This window comes from Pan paniscus, chromosome 5 (genome assembly GCF_029289425.2).
Source record: "Pan paniscus chromosome 5, NHGRI_mPanPan1-v2.0_pri, whole genome shotgun sequence".
Taxonomy (NCBI): Eukaryota; Metazoa; Chordata; class Mammalia; order Primates; family Hominidae; genus Pan; species Pan paniscus.
This window is the reverse complement of record NC_073254.2, coordinates 121,262,308-121,288,432: the sequence shown is the minus strand read 5'-3', so window position 1 is coordinate 121,288,432 and position 26,125 is coordinate 121,262,308. Positions and strand designations below refer to the sequence as shown.

The 26,125-nt window shown below is 39.2% G+C and overlaps 1 protein-coding gene across 7 annotated transcripts in view; it reads right to left on the bottom strand.

The window, feature by feature from the left end:
* The window catches only part of GRIK2 (glutamate ionotropic receptor kainate type subunit 2), a 1,183,164-nt gene that overhangs the window by 820,736 nt on the left and 336,303 nt on the right, over nucleotides 1–26,125 (bottom strand). For all 7 annotated transcript variants that reach the window (XM_034962599.3, XM_063605422.1, XM_063605420.1 and 4 more), the window contains one exon: nucleotides 5,224–5,250. The gene's annotated coding sequence lies outside the window, so the exon portion shown is untranslated. The remainder of the gene's footprint in view (nucleotides 1–5,223; nucleotides 5,251–26,125) is intronic.

Genomic DNA, 26,125 nt, shown 5'->3' with positions numbered 1-26,125 from the left:
TCCAGACCTGGGAAATTTTCAGCCGTTATTTGCTTAAATGTCTCTCTTGTCTCCTTTGGGAAGTCCAATCATGCAGAGATTAGTTCACTTGATAGTGGTCCATAGTCCTCAAAGGCCTTCTTTAATCTTTTTTTTTTAATCTTTTTGTGCCTCTAATTGGGTAATTTTTTATGTTCTGTGTTCAAACTTGCCCATTCTTTTCTCTGTTTGATCAAGTCTGCTGTTGAATCTTTCTAATGAGTTTTTCAGTCAGTTACTATATTTTTTACTTCTAGGATTTATAATACTTTCATACTGTTGGTGGGAATGTAAATTAGTATGTAATTTTGAAAAACAGTATGAAAGTTTCTCAAAAAATTAAAAACAGAATGGCATGTGATCCAGCAATACCACTGCTGGGTATATATCCAAAAATAATAAAATCAGTATGTCAGATATCTGCACTCCCATGTTCATAGCAGCATTATTCATAATAGCCAGTCAACCTACTTATACATCAACAGATTAATGAAGACAATGTGCTGTATATAGAAACTGGGATACTATTCAGCCTTTTTAAAAAGGAAATTCTGGGCTGGGCGCAGTGGCTCACACCTGTAATCCCAGCATTTTGGGAAGCCAAGGAGGGCAGATCACAAAGTCAAGCGATCGAGACCATCCTGGCCAATATGGTGAAACCCCGTCTCTACTAAAAATACAAAAATTAGCCAGTCATGGTGGCAGGTGCCTGCAGTCTCAGCTACTCAGGAGGCTGAGGCAGGAGAATAGCTTGAACCCGGGATACGGAGGTTGCAGTGAGCCGAGATCATGCCACTGCACTCCACCCTGGCGACATAGCGAGACTCCATCTCAAAAAAAAAAACAAAAAAACAAAAAAGCAAACCAAACCAAAACAAAACAAAACAAAAGGTAATTCTGTCATTTGCAATAACATGAATGAATGTGGTGAAAATGCAGAGATTTTCAGATTAAATAAAAAGCGAGAATCTAGCAAGACTAATAAAGAAGAAAAGAGAGAAGAATCAAATAGACGCAATAAAAAATGACAAAGGGGATATCACCACCGAGCCCACAGAAATACAAACTACCATCAGAGAATACTATAAACACCTCTACATAAATAAACTAGAAAATCTAGAAGAAATGGATAAATTCCTCAACACATACACTCTCCCAAGACTAAACCAGGAAGAAGTTGAATCTCTGAATAGACCAATAACAGGCTCTGAAATTGAGGCAATAATTAATAGCTTACCAACCAAGAAAAGTCCAGAACCAGATGGATTCACAGCCGAATTCTACCAGAGGTACAAGGAAGAGCTGGTACCATTCCTTCTGATCTATTCCAATCAATAGAAAAAGAGGGAATCCCCCCTAACTCATTTTATGAGGCCAGCATCATCCTGATACCAAAGCCTGGCAGAAACACAACAAAAAAAGAGAATTTTAAACCAATATCCTTGATGAGCATTGATGCAAAAATCCTCAATAAAATACTGGCAAACTGAATCCAGCAACACATCAAAAACTTATCCACCATGATCAAGTGGGCTTCATCCTTGGGATGCAAGGCTGGTTCAACATACGAAAATCAATAAACGTAATCCAGCATATAAACAGAACCAAAGACAAAAACCACATGATTAGCTCAATAGATGCAGAAAAGGCCTTTGACAAAATTCAACAACCCTTCATGCTAAAATATCTCAATAAATTAGGTATTGATGGGACGTATCTCAAAATAATAAGAGCTATCTATGACAAACCCACAGCCAATATCATACTGAATGGGCAAAAACTGGAAGCATTCCCTTTGAAAACTGGCACAAGACAGGGATGCCCTCTCTCACCACTCTTATTCAACATAGTGTTGGAAGTTCTGGCAAGGGCAATCAGGCAGGAGAAGGAAATAAAGGGCATTCAATCAGGAAAAGAGGAACTCAAATTGTCCCTGTTTGCAGATGACATGATTGTATATCTAGAAAACCCCATTGTCTCAGTCCCAAATCTTCTTAAGCTGATAAGCAACTTCAGCAAAGTCTCAGGATACAAAATTAATGTGCAAAAATCATAAGCATTCTTATACACCAATAACAGACAAACAGAGAGCCAAATCATGAGCGAACTCCCATTCACAATTGCTTCAAAGGGAATAAAATACCTAGGAATCCAATTTACAAGAGATGTGAAGGACCTCTTCAAGGAGAACTACAAACCACTGCTCAAGGAAATAAAAGAGGATACAAACAAATGGAAGAACATTCCATGCTCATGGGTAGGAAGAATCAATATCGTGAAAATGGCCATACTGCCCAAGGTAATTCATAGATTCAATGCCATCCCCATAAAGCTACCAATGACTTTCTTCACAGAATTGGAAAAAACTACTTTAAAGTTCATATGGAACCAAAAAAGAGCCCGCATCGCCAAGTCAATCCTAAGCCAAAAGAACAAAGCTGGAGGCATCATGCTACCTGACTTCAAACTATACTACAAGGCTACAGTAACCAAAACAGCATGGTACTGGTACCAAAACAGAGATATAGACCAATGGAACAGAACAGAGCCCTCAGAAATAATGCCGCATATCTACAACTATCTGATCTTTGACAAACCTGACAAAAACAAGCAATGGGGAAAGGATTCCCTATTTAATAAATGGTGCTTGGAAAACTGGATAGCCATATGTAGAAAGCTGAAACTGGATCCCTTCCTTACACTTTATACAAAAATTAATTCAAGATGGATTAAAGACTTACATGTTAGACCTAAAACCATAAAAACCCTAGAAGAAAACCTAGGCATTACCATTCAGGACATAGGCATTGGCAAGTACTTCAGGTCTGAAACACCAAAAGCAATGGCAACAAAAGCCAAAATTGACAAATGGGAGCTAATTAAACTAAAGAGCTTCTGCACAGCAAAAGAAACTACCATCAGAGTGAACAGGCAACCTACAAAATGGGAGAAAATTTTTGCAATCTACTCATCTGACAAAGGGCTAATATCCAGAATCTACAATGAACTCAAACAAATTTACAAGAAAAAAACAACCCTATCAAAAAGTAGGTGAAGGATATGAACAGACATTTCTCAAAAGAAGACATTTATGCAGCCAAAAGACACATGAGAAAATGCTCATCATCACTGGCCATCAGAGAAATGCAAATCAAAACCACAATGAGATACCATCTCACACCAGTTAGAATGGCAATCATTCAAAAGTCAGGAAACAACAGGTGCTGGAGAGGATGTGGAGAAATAGGAATACTTTTACACTGTTGGTGGGACTGTAAACTAGTTCAACTATTATGGAAGTCAGTGTGGCGATTCCTCAGGGATCTAGAACTAGAAATACCATTTGACCTAGCCATCCCGTTACTGGGTATATACCCAAAGGATTATAAATCATGCTGCTATAAAGACATATGCACACGTATGTTTATTGCGGCACTACTCACAATAGCAAAGACTTGGAACGAACCCAAATGTCCAACAATGATAGACTGGATTAAGAAAATGTGGCACATATACACCATGGAATACTATGCAGCCATAAAAAATGATGAGTTCATGTCCTTTGTAGGGACATGGATGAAGCTGGAAACCATCATTCTCAGCAAACTATCGCAAGGACAAAAAACCAAACACTGCATGCTCTCACTCATAGGTGGGAATTGAACAATGAGAACACATGGACACAGGAAGGGGAACATCACACTCTGGGGACTGTTGTGGGGTGGGGGGAGGGGGGAGGGATAGCATTAGGAGATATACCTAATGCTAAATGACAAGTTAATAGGTGCAGCACACCAACATGGCACATGTATACATATGTAACAAACCAGCACGTTGTGCACATGTATCCTAAAACTTAAAGTATAATAATAATTAAAAAAAGCGAGAATCAACTGTGTGCTGCCTACCGATGCAAAAAAAAAATGGCCTTTAAATATGGAAAAATATACGCTAAAAGCAAAAGAATTGAGGAAAGTTATACTATGCTAACACTAATTATGGAAATGCTGGAGTGGTTATATTAATATTAGTCAATATCAGAGCAAAGAATATTACCTTGGATAAAGTTATTTTGTGATGATAAAAAGGTCAATTCCTCAATAAGGCATAACAATCCCACCTAATAACAGCTTTAAAATATATTAACCAATAACGAATAGAACTGCATGAAGGAATTGTCAAACACATAACTATCATCAGAGATTTTAACACCCCTCTCTCTCTCTAAGAGAACAAGTAGAAAGAAGTATTATAGTAGACATAAACAACACTATTAACCGATGTCACTTAATAGGTGTTCAGTGAAGACTCCATGCAACAACAGAAGACTACAAATGCTTTTAACTGTATGTGAAACATTTAACAAGATAGATCTTATTCTGGGGCAAAAAAAAAAAAAAGGAAACCAAAATTTCAATAAATTTTCAAGTATCAAAATCATACTGTGTTCTCTTTGGAAATAAATTAGAAACCAATAACAGAAATATTTCTGGAACATCCCCTAATTAAAAAAATATAAGTAACACATAGAAGGAACTCATTGGTCAAAATGTCAAAAGGTAAATTATAAATATTTTGAAGTGAGTAAAAATGAAGCAACATACAAAATTTGTGGGATAAAGGTAAAGTAGTACTTTGTATAAAATCTGTAGCACTAGATGCCTATATTAGATGAAAATCTTAAATAAATGTAGGTTCTGCCTTATAAAACTAAAAAATACAAGTAAATTAAACCCAAAGTGAGCAGAGGAAAGAATAAAATAAAATAAAATTTAAAGAAAAAATCAATAAAATAGAAAACAAGAGAAATACAAAGGAAATCAATGAAACCAAGAGCTGGTTATTTGAGAAGATCAATACATTTAATCATCCATAATGATCAATTTTTAAAAAACAAATACATACAAATTACCAATAGTAGTAATGAGAGGTAAGGTATGCGTCATTACAGAATCTATGGATATTAAGAAGATAATAAAGCAACATTACGCATAACTTTATGCCAATGAGTCTGACAATCTAAATAAATAGATAAATTTTTTGAAAGATGTAAACTACCAAAGCTCACTAATAGGATCTGGATAGCCCCATATCTATTAAAGAAATTGAATTTGTAGTTAGAAATCTTTCCACTGAGAAAACTGCAATCTCAAGTAGCTTCCTAGTTTATTTTTTTCAGGAAACCAAAGAGCACAAAGTACTTACCAACTCTTCTATGAAGCCATCATTGACCTGAAAGCAAAATAGAAACATTACAAGCAAATAAAACTAAAAATAATGCCCCTCCCAAATACAAATGCAAAATTATTAATAAAATTTTAGTAAACAAAACTCAACAATACAGAAAATGAATACTACATTTCGTCCAAGTGGGATATATCCCAAGAATGCAAGGTATATTCAAAAACTCAAAAAGAAAAAATTATGTTATCATTATTAAAACTGAAAATTCATAGTTCATAATAAAAGAGATGACCTTAGAAAATAATCAAAATGGAAAAATAATACAATAGCATCAAAAAGTGAAATAAATAGGGATGCATCTAACAAAAGATGTGCAAGGCCTATACACTGAAAACTAAAATACACTGCTAAGAGACATCAAAGCAGACCAAAATAAATGGAATTATACACTGTTTGATGGGTCATAAGACCCAATATTTTTACGATGTCACTTCTAATTTGGATTTGATGTCATTCAAATTAAAATTCTTGTAGACGTTGTTTTAAAAATTGGCAAGCTAAATTCTGAAATCTAACATCATAAAGAAATACAAAGGATGTACAATAAGCAAAAGAACTTTGATTTAGAAAAAAATGTTGGATGACTAACACTACCTAATTTGAATACTTAAATCTACAATAATCAAAACAGTGTGATTCGGTATAAAGATAGAGAAAAAGAAGAATGGAACAGAATAGAGAGTTCAGAAATAGACTCGAACATATATACAGATAACTGGTATTGAACAAAGGTTCAAAGGCATGTCCTTAGAGAAAGGATAGTCTTTTCAACAAATGGTGCTGAAACTATCGAATATCCGTATGCAAAAAACTGAGCTTTTTCTATAATTTGCACCATATATAGAAGTTAGCTTAAAGTGGATTATAGACCTAGATATAATACATTAAACATAAATCTCTAGAATAAAACAAAACACTTTTGTATCCTTAAATTAGACAAAAGACAAGATAAAACATCAAAAGTATAGTCCATCAAAAAATATATGGAGCTTTGCAAAATTAAAAACGTTTGCTTTTTGAGAGACTCTGTTATAAGAATTCAAAAACAAACCACAGACCAAAGAAAATATTTAAAAATCATATATCTGATAAAGGATTGGTATTAACAATATATAAAGACATCTTAAACTGAATAATAAGAAAACAACTCTATTTTTTCAAAAATGGAAGAGGATATACTAATGGCAAATAGTCACAAGAAAATATAATCAAGATAATTACAATGAGATAATACTACATACCTACTAAAATGACTAAAATTAAAAATATTTACCACACCAAGTGTTAGTGATGGGGCGGGGGAACTAGAACTCACATACACTGCTGGTGAAAATATGAAATAATACAACCATATTGGGAAACAGTTTGGAACTTTATTAAGAAGTTAAAAATATATCTATATCACATGTAATTTCCTAAGAGAAATGAAAGTATATATCTATACAAAATCTTGTATATGAGGGCCTATAGTAGCTTTTTTGGCAATAGACCAAAAATGGGTACCATCCAAGCATAAACCAACTGGTAAGTGGATAAACAAGTTGTGATGTATCCATACAATGAAATAATATTCACCAATAAATAAGAATTAACTATTAATCTACAAAACAACTTGGATGAATTTTAAAATAATTATGCTAAGTAAAAATAAAAAACAAAAACATAAAGCAAGCTGAGACAAGAAATGACCAGGGTCTGGGTAGCATATTGCATACAGCTAGGCTGGAAGTCAGATATACCCCAGCACTTTTTAGTTAAGTATGTGATTAAACCTAATCTTTGGGCAACTTATTTTAGATTGTATTCACTGTCATATGAAACAGAGAAACAATAATGTAAATTGTCTTTTTAATATTGTTCTCTGAGGTAAATTATCATTCAAAATTATATCAATCACATTAAAAAGTTGAGACTTGACATAATTAGCAAAGTATTACTTGATCTCCCAAAGCCCTGCCTTCATTGTATGTAGCTTTATTCCTGGTAACCACAGGCTGCATTACTGTGACTGCATTTTCCCTACGTTCCAAAAGCTAGCAGATATTGCAGATATCTGCTAGTTTTTGGAACGTAGGGGAAATGCATCATCACTGCCTTTGTCTTAACCATGTCTGAATAGAGTTCACAAGTTTAGTAAATAGAAATACAAATATTGCATGAACCATAGATATAATAAAACATAATTCTTTGTTTATCTGAAATTCAAATGTGACTGGGAATTCTGTACCTTCTCTGGCAACCATAGATAAGATAATTTCAGGTCTTTGTCTTCGACATTCTATATCCGAGACACACTTTTGGTACCAGAGAAATCATTGTAGTTATTTCAAGCAGAATGGAATTGAATAAAGGGAATTCTAGGCTTGCAAATAGGTCAGAAGGGGGAAAAATAACAGGGAAGACTCCTTCTACCTCTTAAGTTTGTCATTAGATTTCAGGAAAATCTTCTCATGTCAGGAACTGCAGGAAACCAGTTGCAATGCCCATGGCTACAGACAACACCAAAGAGATAATTCCTGAGGGAACTCTCTAAAGAGGCCCATTTGGAGGCTGATGCAAGTTTCCCATCTTCACATATGACCATTAAAGGCATATATATGTAAATGTTTGAATCAGCTTTACTTTTAAGAGCCAAAAACTTGTAACAATACAAATGTCCATTAAGAGTGCAATAGATAATAAAGTATGGCATGGTCATATAATGGACTACTACACAAGAACTAAAAAATGAAATACTGCCACATACAGCAAATGGATAAGTCTTACAGACAACATACTGAATAAAAGAAGCCAAACAATGCAAAAACCATACATAACTGTGTGAGACAATTTACATGAATTCCAAAAGCAGGCAAAGCTAAACTGTTAGAAATCACAATTGTGGTTACCTCAGGTGGGTATTGATTGACAAATGACATGAAGAAAACCTCTGGGATGATGAAAATGTTCTGTGTCTTTATCAGGGTGTTGGTCACACAGATACTTGCATATGTAAATATTCACCAAGCTGTAAACTTAATAATAATGCATTTAACAGGGTACATTGGGTTTTTGTTGTTGTTGTTGTTGTTTTAAGTCATATTTTCTGGAGCCCACACAACTATCTACCACTACTGGAGGAGGAATAACATTCCCCACTTTCCTTACAACTTCCAAATGTCATCAAGTGTCTCTTGGTAGAAACTAGAACTATATGAGCAAGGGACTCTAGAGAATTCAGCAAAACAGGGAACAGGATAAGATGGAGTAGGAACGATGCTGAGTGTTCTTCACAATACTTTTATCTTGTAGAGAGTGAATGAAAAGCAAAGAATAAAAGTGTTTTAGATTGTGGGCACTGCAGATAATATTTTTAAAATAATCCCATTGGAATATCCTACTATCTATAATTTGTGGTTAGCTAGGAACTAGAATATTTAAATTATGACTCCCTATACAATTTCATGATAAACATTTAAATTTTCCTAGAACATGGGAAAAAATCTTAATTAGACTATAACAAAACAAAACACAAGCTTTAATTCCCCAACAAAAGAATTTTTATTGAAACGGCAGAAAATGCAATATAATTACAAACATATTTCAATAACTTTCTTATCATAATTGCAAATATAAGGGATATATACTATTTTCATGTTTTTATTTTCCTTGTTTTATTTACCTTCCTTAGAAATGAAATCTTTGAACGCACCCTGTCTAGCTTCAAGTCCATCAATCCAATTTTATGACTTTTAAAATTAGCACATTTTACTACAGAGAAAAATACTTGGCATGTTATAAAGTGCATTGCCATTAATTAATAAACTAAATTGCCATGCTTTTTAGGTTTTTCTTCAAATTAAAAAAAATCTGTAATTATGCATACTACAAACCAATAGTTCAAGGTTTTATCACACCACATTACAATGACAAAACACATTACAGAGAATAAGGGTTGCAAGTCTTACAAAACACTATAAAAATATCTTTTTAAAGATTTGTTGCCTACTCTTCTGCAAATTTTCATCTTTAATACTATCCCTACTGCTATAATTTGTCCTGTATCTTCCAGCATCCTGTTATGGCTCAGACAATATCATTTAACAAGCAAGGCCCATATACTTCTTTTTAATTTGGAAGCCTCCAATTGTATTCTTAACTTGGTATAGATTTGTCACATTTCCTTATGAAGAAGAACACAGGACAACTTACATAATACAGATATGTTGTTTCATTCCATCTGTCATTTTATCTTTTCCCACCTCCACTGAGTATGGGCATCCTAGGTTCATTTGGATGCATTGTGCTTATATATCCCAGCATGTTCCTGAAGAGAAAAACACTGTCCCTCTAAACTATTCTCCCTACCTTCCTCATAGCATATTTTGTAATTTCAAGTTCACTGGCCATTTCCTTCTGATTTATGGAACACCACTGCACTGCAAGTGTCATCCAATAACTATTCATGAGAACAGTTGCAGCAGGATTACTGGGGGAAAACAGCAACTTGAAACTGTGTTTAACCATGTCAAGGGCCTCTCTTTTCCCATATTCTTTTTAAAAACACGACTAGCACCTTATTGCAATATTGTAGTCATTTCACACTTTTCCATACATCATTGAATACTATTGTCAGAGGTTGATGAGAACATATTCAAATGTCTTGAATTCAGCTCTATGGCTCTCAGACCCACTAAAATATATGTTACTTTTCTTTCCAAGCTTTTGTTTCTTCATCCCTGCTTTGATTTCCGCATGCTATTTGGCATTCTTTTCCTAATTCCTGTTTCTTTCATGATATCTGAACTCATTTCATAGACTATTCTTCAATTCTTCTCTTCTTCATCGCACTCATCTAAATCTGACCACAGTTCTCTTAAAGCGTTCAACATGCTTCTCTTGAATGTTTTAATATATGTAGAGTGTACCCACTTTTTTGTTTTTAATTCTCTTTTCTCCCATTTTTATCATATTTTTTTCTTTTGTTCTCTTAGTTACTTATATCTTAATTTTCTCTCTTGCTTTTTTTTTAATCTATGCTTACAAGAGGCCCCATGATACAGTGGGGAAGCATTAAACAGGAAAGAAGTCTTTGGTTAATATCGGTACATTAACTCTTCCTCTAACCTTGGACAAACTACTGCTCCTCTACCGGCCTCCTTTTTTTTCACTTGTAAATGGGAAGATTGGTTGGAATGTTTTGTGAGGTTGCATCTAGTGCTGGAAATTCTATAATTCTAAGAACCAGTAACAATATCTATACCTATATCTATATCTATATCTGTATCTATATTTATATTATATCTATGTCTAGCAAGCTAGCTATTTTCCTGTTATATTCAATCTGTTTCTTGCACTAAAGTAGAATCAAACTTTTTCTCTCAGTTTCCTGTTCTAAATTCTGCAATATTATATTACTTATTGTTCTTATTCTGGCTTTCACTTGTACTTTATTTTACTGATTTCTGTCTTGTTTTTGGTCTGAACTCTAGAGAAATCAGAGTATAAAATTTATCAGTATCCTGCTCTGTACATTTTAAACCTGGCAACATTTGGTAAACTATGCAACAGTTCATGAGCATATGTACATGTGAATACACACACACACACAAACACACACACACTGCTGCCTTTGGAATCATAGTGGTCTAAGTTCAAACTCCAACTATATACAGTCATGTATCACTTAATGATGGAATTATGTCCTGAGAAAAATTTGCCGTGATGTGATTCTGTCATTGTGCAAACATCATAGAGTGTACTTACAGTGACCTAGATGGTATCACCTACTACACACCTAAGCTATATGGTGTGCTCCTATACTGCAATCCTGTATATCATGTGACTGTACTGAATACTGTAGGTAATTGGAACACAATTATAATAAGCATTTGTGTATCTAAACACAGAAAGGTAGAGTAAAAATGTGGTATAAAAGATAAAATGCAGTACACCTGTATAGAGCGCTTATCACGAGTGAAGCTTAAAGGAGTGAAAGTTGCTTTGGATGAATCAGTGAGTAATTGGTGAGTGAATGTGAAGGCCTAGGACATTACCACACACTACTGTAAACTTTACAAACACTGGACACTTAAGCTACACTAAATTTATAATAACTTTTTTCTTCAATAATAAATTAACCTTAGCTTAAATTTGTCTTTTTAATTTTTAAAACTTTTTGGGTCTTGTAAATACCTTACATACATTGTATACAAATACCTTATATCTTATAATACAAACACATTGTACACAGATACAAAAATATTTTCTTTATATTCTTATTCTATAAGCTCTTTTCTACTTTTTGTTTTTGAACTTTTTAAACTATTTTATTAAAAAGTAAGATGCAACACACACATTCACCTGGACATATACTGGGCCAGGATAATCAATATCACTGTTTTTCACCTCTATGTGTTGTCCCACTTCAAGATCATCAGGGGCAGTAACATATATAGAGCTGCCATCTCCTATGATAATACGGCCTTCTCCTAGAATACCTCTTGAAGGACCTGCCTCAGGCTGTTTTACACTTAACTTTCTCTGTAAGTAGAAGGAGTACACTCTAAAACAAGGATAAAAAGCACAGTATAGTAAACACATACACCAATAACATAGTCACTTATCATTATTATCAAGAAGTATGTACTATACGTAATTTTATGTGCTAGACTTTTATAGTACTGGCAGTGCAGTAGGATTGCTTACCAGCATCACCATGAACACATTAGTAAGTGTTGCGCTGTATTGTTACAATGGCTAAAGGTAATTGTTCAGATACATTATAATCTTATGGTACCACTATTATATATGTGGTAGGTCATTGACCAAACTGTTGTTATGAGGCACATGACTATACTTGTGGACAAGTCACTTCCCTCTCTAAACCTGCATTTCCTCAAATGTGAAAAGAAGGTAATATCTCTACCTCAGAGCTCTGTTATGAGGACTGCACAGGCAATGAATGCATAGCACTCAATACAGCATAGTCATATAGTAGGTCTTCAGTAATTGTCCAGCTGTTTTCCTCCTCCTTCTCATTATTATTATTATTATTATTATTATTATTATTATTAAAGATGGAGTTTCACTCTTGTTGCCCAGGCTGGAGTGCAATGGCATGATCTCCACTCACTGCAACCTTTGCCTCCCAGGTTCAAGTCATTCTCCTCCTCAACCTCCCAAGTAGCTGGATTACAGGCATGTGCCACCACACTCGGCTAATTTTGTAGTTTTAGTAGAGATGGGGTTTCACCATGTTGATCAGGCTGGTCTCGAACTTCTGACCTCAAGTGATCCACACACCTTGGCCTCCCAAAGTGCTGGGATTACAGGCGTGAGCCACTACAACTGGCTTATTATTAATATTATTTCAAATGCAAGAGCTTCTTGAGGCAAGCCAGATTCCTTGGCCTTCCATGAAGGGCACCATAACTGCGACCTGGTAGAAAGATGGGGTCCTTCAAATCCTTAGATCTATTTTTAATAACCCCTGGAGGAATTCTTCCTTGGTAGATTTTCTGGCAATAATAAGGATTGGCTAGCAATGACTGAATCAACTGTATGTAAAGAAAACTACCTAAGTTTTATTATATGGTGTGAATGGCAGCTCTAGTTTACCTCTTCATCAGTGAGAAACTGATATATCCCTTAGCTAGTGTCATCAAAAGAATAGTATTTGCTCTGGTCCTGAACAAATAGATTTGTCACACACAGCTTCCTCCTTCTTTGTCCAGATAGGAATTCCTTTGTCTGCCAACCACCAAATTGGTGGACTTCGCTGTATCCTAACCCTCATTCTCTGCTTTCCCTTTTGCATTAGTGGAAAGTATGTCCTGCCAACTTTTCACTTGTGCTCCTGATCCTGTTTCCACTCACCTTCTCTGGGGCTTTTATTCCACGGTCATTCCTGTCTCTCCTGCATTATTTATTCCTTCTTCTCTACCATGCCATTACTATCTGCTAATGACAGGTTCTAAGATCTACTCTCTTTAAAATATAAACCTTCCTCGGTTCCAAATCCCTCAGTTACTATTTCATCTCTCATGCCCTTCACAGGAAAACTGAAACAATAAAAGTAAAAATAAATGTTCTCATGTTCTTCACTTCCTTACTTTCCATTCACACTCAGGCTTCCTTCACTTTTGAATCAAAATGCCTCTATCTATAACAATCAAAAAACTATCATTTTGTTAAGTCCATATCTACTTCACTGGTTTTCTCTGCTTTGGCCTCTAAGAAGCGTTAACAGAGAACTCACTTTTTCTGGAGTATTTTTCCCTTCACTTCCATGGTGTCACATAGCCCTGATTTTCCTTTTCTTCTATCCTCCATCTCCTTTGCTAGACTATCCTCCTCTCTGACTTATTAATATTTTTCCTAGTTTGGACTGCTAAAACAGAATGCCACGGACAGGGTGATTTACACACAACAAATTTATTTCTCAAAGTTCTGGAGGCTAGAGTCTGAGATTAGGATATCAACATGGTCAGGTTCTGGTGAGGACCCTATTCTGTCTTCTCCTTATATCCTCATATGGTGGAAAGAAGGTAAGAGATTCTCTGGGGTCCCTTTGGTAAAGGCACTAATCCTATTCATGAGAGATCCACCTTCATGACCTAAATACCTCCCAATGGTCCCACCTTCTAATCCCATCACATTCAGAGTTAAGATTTGAACATATGAATTTGGTGGGGAAGGGGGGTACATTCAGTTGATAACAATATCGGGGAGCCTAGGGGCTCTGTTCTGAGATGTTTGCTTTCATCTTTCTGTAAGTAATCTCTCTGTGTGTAATCTCTTCCAGTTTCATAGATAGAATTGCTGCTGCTTTTGAACTGACTTCCAAAATCTTATCCCTGGCACCAAGCTCCACTCCTGTATATCCAGTTTCTGCTTTACGTCTCTACCTAGATCTCCAATAGGCATCTCATATTTGACATGTTCTAATCACCCTCTTAATATAAACCCCTCAGTTCCTTTTAAAATCTTCCCATCTCATTAAATGGCACCACCATCTTTCCTGTTAGACTAAACTAAAATCATAGCCTTACCACTGGCTCTTCTCTTTTCTTTTTATCCCCTTAAATTTAATTTAGGTAAGCCCTGCCTATTATTTCTATCTATGAAATGCATCTCATAATATCCATTTATCTCTACCTCAGATGCTGCCATAAATATAAAGAATACATGGCTCCAGTAGTCAATCCTTAGGGACTTTCCAAGAAAGGAGTATAATATAAAGATATTTGAACATGTGTTAATAACATGTCTATTACTTGAACATGTGTTAATCCAAAGTGCCTTCAAAATGCATAACTCTGTCTTTCTAATTTAAATCTGCAACTTTTAAGAATAATCAGAATTTTTAAGTTACAATATGCTATAGCAATAAATAAAATTTAAAATATGCTTTTGATAGAAAGTATCTCTTTATATTTGAAGTTAGAACTTAATATATCTCATTTACTTCTTCCTCTTCCTCCTCTTGTATCCCCATGCCCCTAACTCTTAGACAGCCCAAGAAACCGTATTTGGGGACATTACTATGTAATCTCTTCATGTTTTAAAGGAACAAATTGCTAACACATAATTTTTTGGTGTAGGATCTAGCAAATATATCTTTCCCCTTATGTTAATCTTCTGATTCTCCTATTGTCACCTCACTTGGTGAGCAGGCTTGTAAAGTTTTGTTTATTTTGCTTAAATCCCACAAGCCCTACACAACCTTCCTGGAGGCTAATATAGTACAGACCACACAATGATATGCTGGAAATAATGCCACCCTCTGGGTATCTTCTGCTCATGTATGTAGATTATGGACCTCAGCAGTTGGCTTTCCCTGCTCTCTAGGGGAGACTCTCCAAAGTGTTTCTGCTGTGGCTCTTCTCCAATATTTTAAGAGGACTAAAATCTTACTTTGCTTTCTCCCTTTACCATCTTTCTTTTCCCAGATTTTACTAACCAATAACTTTTTATCTTGCCCTCCAGCTTCCAAGAGGACTCTAATTTCCTCAGATATCTCTTCAAGTATCTCCTGCCAATCAGAATTCGATGCTGTCCTACTCCATAGTATTTTCTGCTGCAGTTTTGTTAAACATATTTGTGTTAGTTATTCTCTCAAGATCTCCTTTGAAATCCTTGTCCTACTGTCATTCTGTCTCACTTTGTTTCCCAATTAAGTTTTTCTCCTATCTTATATTTCCACTTCTGCTATAGCGTCTTTATTTTTACCACTATCAAAGTCACAATATCTGTTAGCCACTCCTTTTCTGACCTTTGCTTTTTTCCTGATATTCTTTAGTTTTGGCATATTCAGAAGAATTACTAAAATAATCTCAAGAGTCTTGGCCTCCTTTTTCATATTATATATTCTCCAAAGTTGAGTCTACTTCTTTTTGCCCAATATGAAGCTTACAGCAAATTTATTATTAACAAGGAATTTAATTATCTCAAACCTGTCTCTTGTGTTCAATCCAGCTGTGTTTCTAATCTGCGTTCCCTGGCTGAACAACTCTTTTCAGCCTCCTGTGACAAATCTTCACTGTGATTCTCCCCTTGAAGGCATCACCAGCAGCCCTCCTATTCTTTTAGAGACTAAACAAGTTCTTTCATGGCTACTTTTAAGCTCCTCCCTAAGTTAATCCTTAAAAAACACAAAATATCTAAACCAACAGGATTAGTTTGCTTTACTTTTCCTTCTTCTTCTGTTTCTCTTTTCCACACTAACTCAGCTTCTTAGTATGGTCCCTCTTTTTCAAAGTCCACATTTGCATTTGGCCTAGACATGGACAGTGGGCTTGGTCTGAGCTCAGGAATACCACTGAGAGGTCATCTCAGGTAAACTTCGCCCACTGTGGCTCTCCCAGAAAGAGTCTTTCCTTCTCCACAAGGATCACAATAGCCTGAGCACATACTATTCTGTTGCTTTCCCTTGACTCCTCCAACACCTGACCTACCTGAGTCATTTGCCTTCGATTGAAAGATTGAAGCACTAAAAATTGTTTTAGGAGTTCTGGCTTTTTTCTCTGGATTTCATCTCTAAATTAAATCTGTGTTGCTCTCCTCATTCTTTGTTCTTCTTTTACTTCTTATCCCAGGAGCCGTCATGCTGCCTCATCAGAAATACAAGCCTCTAATGCAGGTAAAAGAAGATCTACAAGCTAAGTTTAGCAGTAACTGTATTTCAACTTATAATGGCTCTAGCATATGTAATGACTTCTAACCTGAAAATTACAGGGGTCTGCTGTGATCCAGCCAGGCATGGCAGTACAATCAAAGAAACAGTAAAACAAAATTGAATACAATTTACTTCAAATCTTCACTCATCTCTTTAGAAACCCCACAAGACATAGTAAAATATCTTTAAAATTCTTTTTAGCTATCACTGCCACTCATATTCTCTATACAGATGGAGATACTTACAAAAAATCAACCCACATGGCTCTTCTCACTTGCCATATGTTCTCTCTGTCATGTCAATGGCTAAAGGCACTCCTTCTTTAGTTCATCAGTGCACCAACCTTTGCTACACAGTGGTTTTCTATTTTCCTTCCTGCATGCTTATGCCATCACTCCATCCACACCATGCCCCACTTGGAAGCCCAAATTCTCTATTCTTGAGACACCCCACTATGCAGAAGAAAGAGGTGTAGTGTAATATATTGCCCTCACAAGAATCAGCACATCACCCAAACTGTAAACAAAAAAAAGAAGGCCTATGAACTGACCTATCCATGAAGGATGGAATCCTCCCTCCTTTGAAGGGAGCAAAAGAGTGAGAAAGCATATATGAATATGGTAAATACTTATACTTTCTTTTGAAAAAGTTCAATCCACATATGCATAAAAAAGAGCTGGAAGGAATATTTTCTGACTCTATTTCTACCTTTCTGATGTGTACATAAATGTCTAGAGTTAATATCAATCTTAAGTCTAGTATATACAGAACACTTCCAGAATGCAATAGTAAAAAGAAAACTGGTATAAGACTTAGAAAACCTGGAATTAAATATCTTCACTGCCACTGGCATTTAACAAGTCACTTGCTGTCTTAGTGTGGGTTCCCCAGAAACAAATTCTAATTCAAATATTTCAGTATAAGTAGTTGACTTGGAAGGTGATTCCAAGAACACCAGTATTGGAATAGAAAAATGGAACAGAAAAAGGAAAAAAGTTAATAATAAATGTATTATGAATTATCACCATGGGCAACTAGAGATTGATTTTGCTAGAGAACTCGGGATATGGTATAGAAGATACATCACCAAGTTATTCCACTCCAAGATGAGGAAGCTATGTATTTACATAGCAACCCCTATCAAGTGTTGGTTGAGAGCATGTGTGTGTGTGTGCGTGTGTGTGTGTGTGTGTGTGTGTGTGTGTGTGTGCATGGTGGAGGGTGGAGATTAATTCTAGCCTGCCTTTAGAACAGACAGAGAAGGAACTGTTGATCAGAGTGAGCACTCAGAGTCACAAGTCCTATCAGTCAGAAGAGGTGTCAAGATACAGGAAAATAGTAAATACACCGATTCCACAGGTAGGGCACTTGCATGTCTTGCTACTTCCTCCCCTTGCGCGACTCAGATTTACTCATAACTTGTATGAAGGTCATTCAATCCCATCACTGATTCACAATTTCTTTTGTAAAATTATATTAGGAATATTGGTGGAATAAACTACAGCGCGTACAGTTTCAGTTGATCCTGAAGCCATAACTGGTATGCACTGTCTCCTTTTATCATCCCCGTGCTAGCTTTTTTGCAAAAGAATCCTCAACTAGTGATTCAGCTTCTCTAGGTTGCTTTCCTGGTAGGGTGACTCAGACTCTTATCCTTGAAGGGTCTGAGCGCCTAGTTACTGTATTCTTGTCAGATGTGGCTGCTGCAGTGCCCATTTAGTTATCATCATGAGGAGAAAGGCCATTTCTCTTACTGTCTCCTGTCACCGAAGAGAAGGAGGAATTAAAAGCTGAAAAACAACAGGAATGAAGTCAGCGGCAAGACCAACCAGCGCCACTGACCAGGCATGAGGTTAAAAGATTAACCCCACCCCAACTCTAACCGCATGTGCTATCTATAGATCTCAATCTATCACAACCCTTTCACGTGGACCCTTTAGTGTTGTAAGCCCTTAAAAGGGCCAGAAACTCTTTCTTCGGATAGCTAAGTTCTTGAGACGCAAGTCTGACGACGCTACCAGCCAAATAAAGCCTCTTCCTTCTTTAACCCGGTGTCTGAGGGGTTTTGTCTGTGGCTCGTCCTGCTCCATTTCTTGGTTCCCTGACTGGGAATTGAGGTGATTAACAGACGGTCAAGGCAGCCCCTTAGGCGGCTTAGCCCTGCCCTGTGGAGCATCTGGCCAGCTTGAACAACACAGAGCCTGACTCCCAGGTAGGCATTTGCCCTGGTAGAACGCCTCATCAGAGCTGTGCATGGCAGGCCCCCACAGAGGACCAACACAGCAGCTGAACACCGGGAAGGAATTGGCACTTGGAATCTGGACATCTGGTACTGTAGGACCGGTCTTTGGAACTTGCCCACTCCATTTGAGTGGAAGCGTGGCCTGATCATCCACAGTGTGCCCTTATTGGCACTTTGGTCTCAGTATTGATTTTGATTTGGCTTGACTTGTTTGCAAAAAGAAAAGTGAAAGTGAGTGCTTGAGTTTGAGAGGGGCAAGGTGAGTGAGTGACCCCTTTACCCTTTCCTTCTTGTGGTGTGAGTGTTGATTTGTCTTGGGAGGAAGATGGGTGGAACACAAAGTAAGCCAACTCTGCTAGGAACTATGTTGAAAAGTTTCAAGAAAGGATTTAATGGAGACTATGGAGTTACTATGACACCAAGTAAACTTAGAACTTTGTGTGGGATAGACTGGCCAACATTAGAAGTGGGTTGGCCATCAGTAGGAAGCCTAGACAGGTCCATTGTTTCAAAGGTATGGCACAAGGTAACTGGTGAGCCAGGACACCCAGACCAGTTTCCATACATAGACACTTGGTTTCAGATGGTTTTAGACCCCCCACAGTAGTTAATAGGACAGGCAGCAGTAGTACTAGTGGCAAAGGGACAGACAGCCAAGGAAGAATCCCGCTCCACCTGCCGAGGAGAGTTGGCTCCTAAAGTCCTGTTGGACCCAACATCACAGGATTCATGGCAAGAAATGGCACCAGTGCCCCCCACCCTTTCACCAGGGAGGAAGGCCTCCCACTCCTGAGCCCACTGCGCCCGAGCTTCCACAAGGCCTACATACCCCTAGGCCACCCAGAGTAGAAAAGGAAGGATCTGAGACCTTGGGAGAAACCCTTCCCTTGGCAGCCTGTTTGAGGCCTAGAACTGGGATACAAATGCCCTTAAGAGAGCAATGGTATACTGGGATAGATGAGGACAGGCACATGGTAGAAAGGTATGCCTTTGTGTACCAACCCTTCACCTCTGCCAATCTCCTCAATTGGAAAAACAATACCCCATCCTATACCAAAAAGCCTCAAGCTATAATTGATTTGCTCCAAACTATTATCCAGCCCCATAACCCCAACTGGACTGATTGCCACCAGTTGTTCATGTACCTCTTTAACACAGATGAAAGGAGGAGAGTGCTCCAAGCAGCAACTTGGAAGAAAATGTTCCAGCTGATTACCAAAACCCACAAGAGTATGTGAGGATACAATTACCAGGAACAGACTCCCAGTGGGACCCAAATGAAGACAGGGTATGCAAAGGCTAAACCGGTACAGGGAAGCCCTTCTGGAAGGGTTAAAGACGGGAGCTCAGAAGTCCACAAATGTTAACAAAGTCTCTGAGGTCATTCAAGGGAAAGATGAGAGCCCAGCACAATTCTACGAGAGACTATGTGAGGCCTATCGTATGTATACTCCCTTTGATCCTGATAGCCCTGAAAATCAGCACATGATTAACATGGCTTTAGTTAGTCAAAGTGCAGAAGACATTAGAAGAAAATTGCAGAAACAGGCTGGGTTTGCAGGCATGAATACTTCACAGTTATTGGAGATAGCCAACGAGGTGTTTGTGAATAGAGATGCAGTAAGCTGCAGAGAGAATTGCAGAGAGAGTGAATGCCAAGCCTGGTGAAATGCCGACCTGCTAGCTGCAGCTATGAGAGGGGTCCCCCTGAGGGGTGAGAGAAGGGGGGCCCCAGGAAACATACCCAGTCTGGCTGTCCACGCTTGCAGTGTAACCAGTGTGCTTACTGTAAGGAAATAGGACATTGGAAGGACAAGTGCCCCCAGTTGAAAGGGAAACAAGGCAACTCTGAGCAGGAGGCCTCAGAGAAGGATGAAGGGGCCTTGTTCAATCTGGCAGAAGGGTTACTGGACTGAGGGAGACCAGGCTCATGTGTCCCCAAGAGCCCATGGTCAGGATGACAGTTGGGGGCAAGGACATTGAGTTTCTTGTCAATACTGGTGCTGAACATTCAGTAGTAACCACCCCAGTCACCCCCTTATCCAAAAAGACAATAGATATAATCAGAGCCACAGGGGTTTCAGCAAAGCAAGCTTTCTGTTTGCCCTGGACCTGCACTGTGGGGGGACATGAAGTGATTCACCAGTTCCTGTACATGCCTGACTGCCCCTTGCCTTTGCTAGGAAGGGACCTACTTAGCAAGCTGACAGCCACCATCTTTTTACAAAGCACAGCTCTTTACAGCTAAAGCTACTTGGAAAGGGAGTCATCATGGCCCTTATGGTTCCTCAGGAGGAGGAATGGAGACTCTTCTTAACTGGGCCAGGCCAAGAGATAGGATCAGCTCTGACTAAGCGGTGGCCAAAGGTGTGGGCAGAAGACAATCCTCCAGGGTTGGCAATCTACCAGGCCCCCGCACTCATAGAAGTTAAGCCTGGGGCCCAGACAGACAGACAAAAACAGTGCCTGGTCCCCAGAGAAACTCTTGAAGGTATCCAGGTCCATCTCAAGCAGCTGAGGTCGTTTGGAATTATAGTCCCTTGTCAGTCTCCATGGAACACTCCCCTCCTGCCTGTTCCCAAGCCAAGGACTACAGGCCAGTACAGGATTTGCGCTTGGTCAACCAAGCAACAGCTGAGGATAGCTGGTTCATCTGACTGGTTCACCTGGTTCATCCTTCAGGGATGCTTTCTTTAGCATCACACTAGCCCCTGAGAGCCAGAAACTGTTTGCCTTTCAGTGGGAGGATCCGGGGTCAGATGTCACTACTCAGTACATTTGGACCCAGCTTCCCCAAGGGTTCAAGAACTCCCCCACTATCTTCAGGGAAGCACTGGCTCGAGACCTCCAAAAGTTTCCCACCAGAGACCTAGGTTGCATGTTGCTCCAGTACATTGACGACCTCCTGCTGGGACACCCCACAGCAGTCGGGTGCGCCAAGGGAACGGATACCCTGCTCTACCACCTGGAGGAATGTTGGTAAAAGGTGTCCAAGAAGAAAGCTCAGATCTGCAGACAGCAAGTATGTTACCTGGGATTTACTATCCAACAGGCGGAGCACAACTTGGGATCAGAAAGAAAGCAGGTCGTTTGCAACCTATCAGAGCCTAAGACCAAAAGGCAGGTGAGAGAATTCTTAGGAGCTGTGGGGTTCTGCAGGTTATGGATCCTAAACTTTGCAGTACTAGCCAAGCCCCTGTATGGAGTCACAAAGGGGGGTGACAAGGAACATTTGGAATGGGGGTCCCAATAGCAACGAGCTTTTCATGAGTTAAAGGAGAAACTCATGTCGGCCCCAGCCCTGGGGCTGCCTGACCTGACAAAGCCATTTACACTATATCTGTCAGAGAGAGAAAAGATTGCAGTTGGAGTTTTGACCAAAGATGGCAGTTGGAGTTTTGACCCAGATCACAGGGCCCTGGTCAAGGCCGGTGGCCTACCTCTCTAAACAACTAGATGGGGTTTCCAAAGGTTGGCCCCCATATTTGAGGGCCTTGGCAGAAACTGCCCTGTTAGCACAAGAAGCAGATAAGCTGACTCTTGGGCAAAATCTGAACATAAAGGCCCCCCATGCTGTGGTGACTTTAATGAATACCAAAGGACATCATTGGCTAACGAATGCTAGACTAATTAGGTACCAAAGCTTCCTCTGTGAAAATCCCTGCATAACCATTGACGTTTGCAACACCTTGAACCCTGCCACCTTACTCGCGGTATTAGAGAGCCCAGTTGAACATAACTGTGTAGAGGTGTTGGACACAGTTTATTCTAGCAGGCCCAACCTCTGAGACCATCCTTGGACATCAGTAGACTGGGAGCTGTATGTGGACAGGAGCAGCTTGGTCAACCCACAAGGAGAGATGTGTGCAGGATATGCAGTGGTAACCCTGGACACTGTCACTGAAGTCAAATCATTGCCCCAGGGTACTTCAGCCCAGAAGGCTGAACTCATTGCTTTAATTTGGGCCTTAGAGCTAAATGAAGGTAAGACTGTAAACATTTACACTGACTCTTGGTATGCCTTCTTAACCCTCCAAGTGCATGGGGCGTTATATAAAGAAAAAGGCCTGTTGAACTCTGGGGGAAAAGAGAGAAAACATCATTGAGAGATCCTGCAATTGTTAGAGGCAGTGTGGAAGCCCCCAAAAGGTGGCAGTCATGCACTGCAGAGGACACCAGCGAGCTTCCACCTCGATTGCCTTGGGGAACTCCTGAGCTGACTCAGAGGCTCAAAAGCAGCATCCACCCCCTACCGGGCATCAGTCACTGACCCCTGCTCCCTCAGGCACCTGACCTTGTACCTACTTATTCTAAAGAAGAGAAGGACTTTCTCCAGGCAGAGGGAGGGCCAGGTGATAGAAGAGGGATGGATCCGGTTATCAGATGGAAGAATAGCCGTGTCACAACTGCTGGCCACCGCAGTCGTATTGGCTGTGCATGAGACCACCTATCTAGGCCAAGAGTCATTTGAAAAGTTGTTAAACCAGTACTTCTACATCTTGCATCTGTCAGCCCTTGCCAAAACAGTGGCGCAGCAGTGTGTCACCTGCTGGCAGCACAATACTAGGTAAGGTCCAACCGTCTTGCCCAGCATACAAGCTTATGGGGCAGCCCCCTTTGAAGATCTCCAAGTAGACTTCACTGAGATGCCCAAATGTGGAGTTAACAAGTATTTGCCAGTTCTAGTGTGTACATACTCTGGGTAGGTGAAGGCCTATCCTTTACGAACTGAGAAAGCTCATGAAGTAACCCGTGTGCTTCTCCGAGATCTCATCCCTAGGTTTGGACTGACCTTACAAATCAGCTCAGATGACAGGGTGGCATTTGTGGCTGATTTGGTACAGAAGACAGCAAAGGTATTGGGGCTCACATGGAAAATAAATACCGCTTACTGACCACAGAGTTCTGGAAAAGAAGAGTGGATGAATCGGACTATCAAAAATAGTTTAGGGAAAGTGTGTCAAGAAACAGGATTAAAGTGGGTACAAGCTCTCCCTATGGTATTAAGATTAGATGTACCCCTTCTAAAAGGACACGATATTCCCCTTATGAAATATTATATCATAGGCCCCTCCCATACCACGGGGAATCCCAGGCACTTCTCAAGAGCTAGGTGAAATTGAGTTACAGCGACAGATACAGGCTTTAGGGAAAATTACACAAACAATTTCAGCCTGGGTAAATGAGAGGTGTCCCATCAGCTTATGCTCCCCAGTTCACCCTTTCTCCCCAGGTGAACGGGTGTGGATCAAAGATTGGAACGTAGCCCCCTTGCGGCCGTCGTGGAAAGGACCCCAGACTGTTGTCTTGACCACTCCCACAGCCGTAAAGGTAGAGGGAATCCCAGCCTGGATCCACCACAGCCGCATAAAACCTGCAGCACCTGAGACCTGGGAGGTGAGACCAAGCCTGGACAACCCCTGCAAAGTGACTTTGAAGAAGACGACAAGCCCTACTCTCGTCACACCCAGAAGCTGACTGGTCCACACACAGCCAAAGCATGAGGAAACTCATCGTGGGACTTATTTTCCTTAAATTTTGGATTTGTACAGTAAGGACTTCAACTGACCTTCCTCAGACTGAGGACTGTTCCCAGTGTATACATCAAGTTACTGAGGTAGGGCAAAAAGTTAAAACGGTCTTTCTGTTTTATAGTTATTATGAACGTGCTAGAACTCTAAAAGGGACTTGTTTGTATAATGTCACCCAGTATAAGGTATGCAGGCCAGGAAGCGACCAGCCTGATGTGTGCTGTAACCCATCTGAGCCCCCTATGAGTACAGTTTTTGAAATAAGATTGAGGACTGGCAACCGAGGAAATGCTGATGTGAGTAAAGTAATAACTAGAACAGAAGAAAAAGGAGTCCCCAAACAAATTATCTTAAAATTTGATGCCTGTGCAGCAATCAACAGTGACCTGTATGGAAATAAATAAGATGCGGCTCTCTAGATAGGGAAAGGGCTATATAGCAGAAAATAAGTATGTTTGTCATGAGTTAGGACTGTGTAGTGAAGATGAGGGTGAGAACTAGCACTAGTGAGTGAGATTCTCAAAGAGGGGAATGAGGAGCGAGGCCATTTCTCTTACTGTCTCCTGCCTCTGAAGAGAAGGAGGAATTAAAAGCTGAAAAACAACAGGAATGAAGTTGTTTTCATTCCTGAAATGACCAACCGGCACCACCAACCAGGCCTGAGGTTAAAAGATTAACCCCCCACTCTAACCACATGTGCTATCTATAGATCTCAATCTGTCACAACCCTTTCACGTGGATCCCTTAGAGTTGTAAGCCCTTAAAAGGGACAGGAATTCTTTCTTTGGAGACCTCGCTTCTTGAGACACAAGTCTGCTGACGCTCCTGGCCAAAGAAAGCCTCTTCCTTTTTTAACTCGGTGTCTGAGGAGTTTTGTCTGTGGCTCGTCCTGCTACAATCAGGCATGGGAGAACTAAAAGCATCTCACTGAATACTCTAAGCTCTATCCATACTCTTTCTTGCCCTCATTTGTAACAGAAATCCTAGCTCCTCTTGACAACCAGGGTCAATTATCCTGCCAATGTGGTAACTTCTTTCTTTGCTTGCTTGGCCACTATTATGAGAAGCACAAAATGATCAGGTGGTAGCCATAGCCAAAGCTTAGTGGAACATTTACCATGTCCATTGGTAGAAGCCTTACTTTTTGTTCTTAGTAACCAAGACCTCTAATCCATGGTTTAAAGTTGTGGGAACAGAAATCACAAATTTGTCAATGAGACTGATAGTGAGATGAGCCATGCCAACTTCCACTCTTTGGTTCCTTTTCTATCAGGAGACACTGCATCATAATAATGGCAATCAATTTAAAGAATATAACATCTTTTGAAAGCAGAGGCCCCTTCCCCTAGAGCTAGAAGCTGGCTTTTTATCATCCCCATCTATTACCATATATGAAAATCAATGCAAAAATGGGTTAAAGACTTAAATGTAAGACCGGAAACTATGAAACTATCGAAAGAAAATGTTAAGAAATTGCTACTGGACATTGGTCTGGGCAAATATTTTTTAGGTAAGACCTCAAAAGCATAGGCAACAAAAGTGAAAATAGATAAATGGGATTGCATTAAGCTAAACAGCTTCTGCACAGCAAAGGAAACAAACAACAAAGTGAAGAGACAATCCATAGAATGGAAGAAAATATTTTTAAACTATCCATCTGACAAAGGATTAATAACCAGAATACGTAAGGCACTCAAACAACTCAATAGCAAATAAATAATCTGATTAAAACATGGGCAAAAATATCTCAATTGACATTACTTAAAAGGAGACATACGGGCTGGGCGTGGTGGCTCATGCCTGTAATCCCAGCACTTTGGGAGGCTGAGGTGGGCAGATCACCTGAGGTAGAGAGTTCAAGAGCAGCCTGGCCAAAACGGTGAAACCCTGTCTCTACTAAAAATAAAAAATAAAATTAGCTGGGCGTGGTCG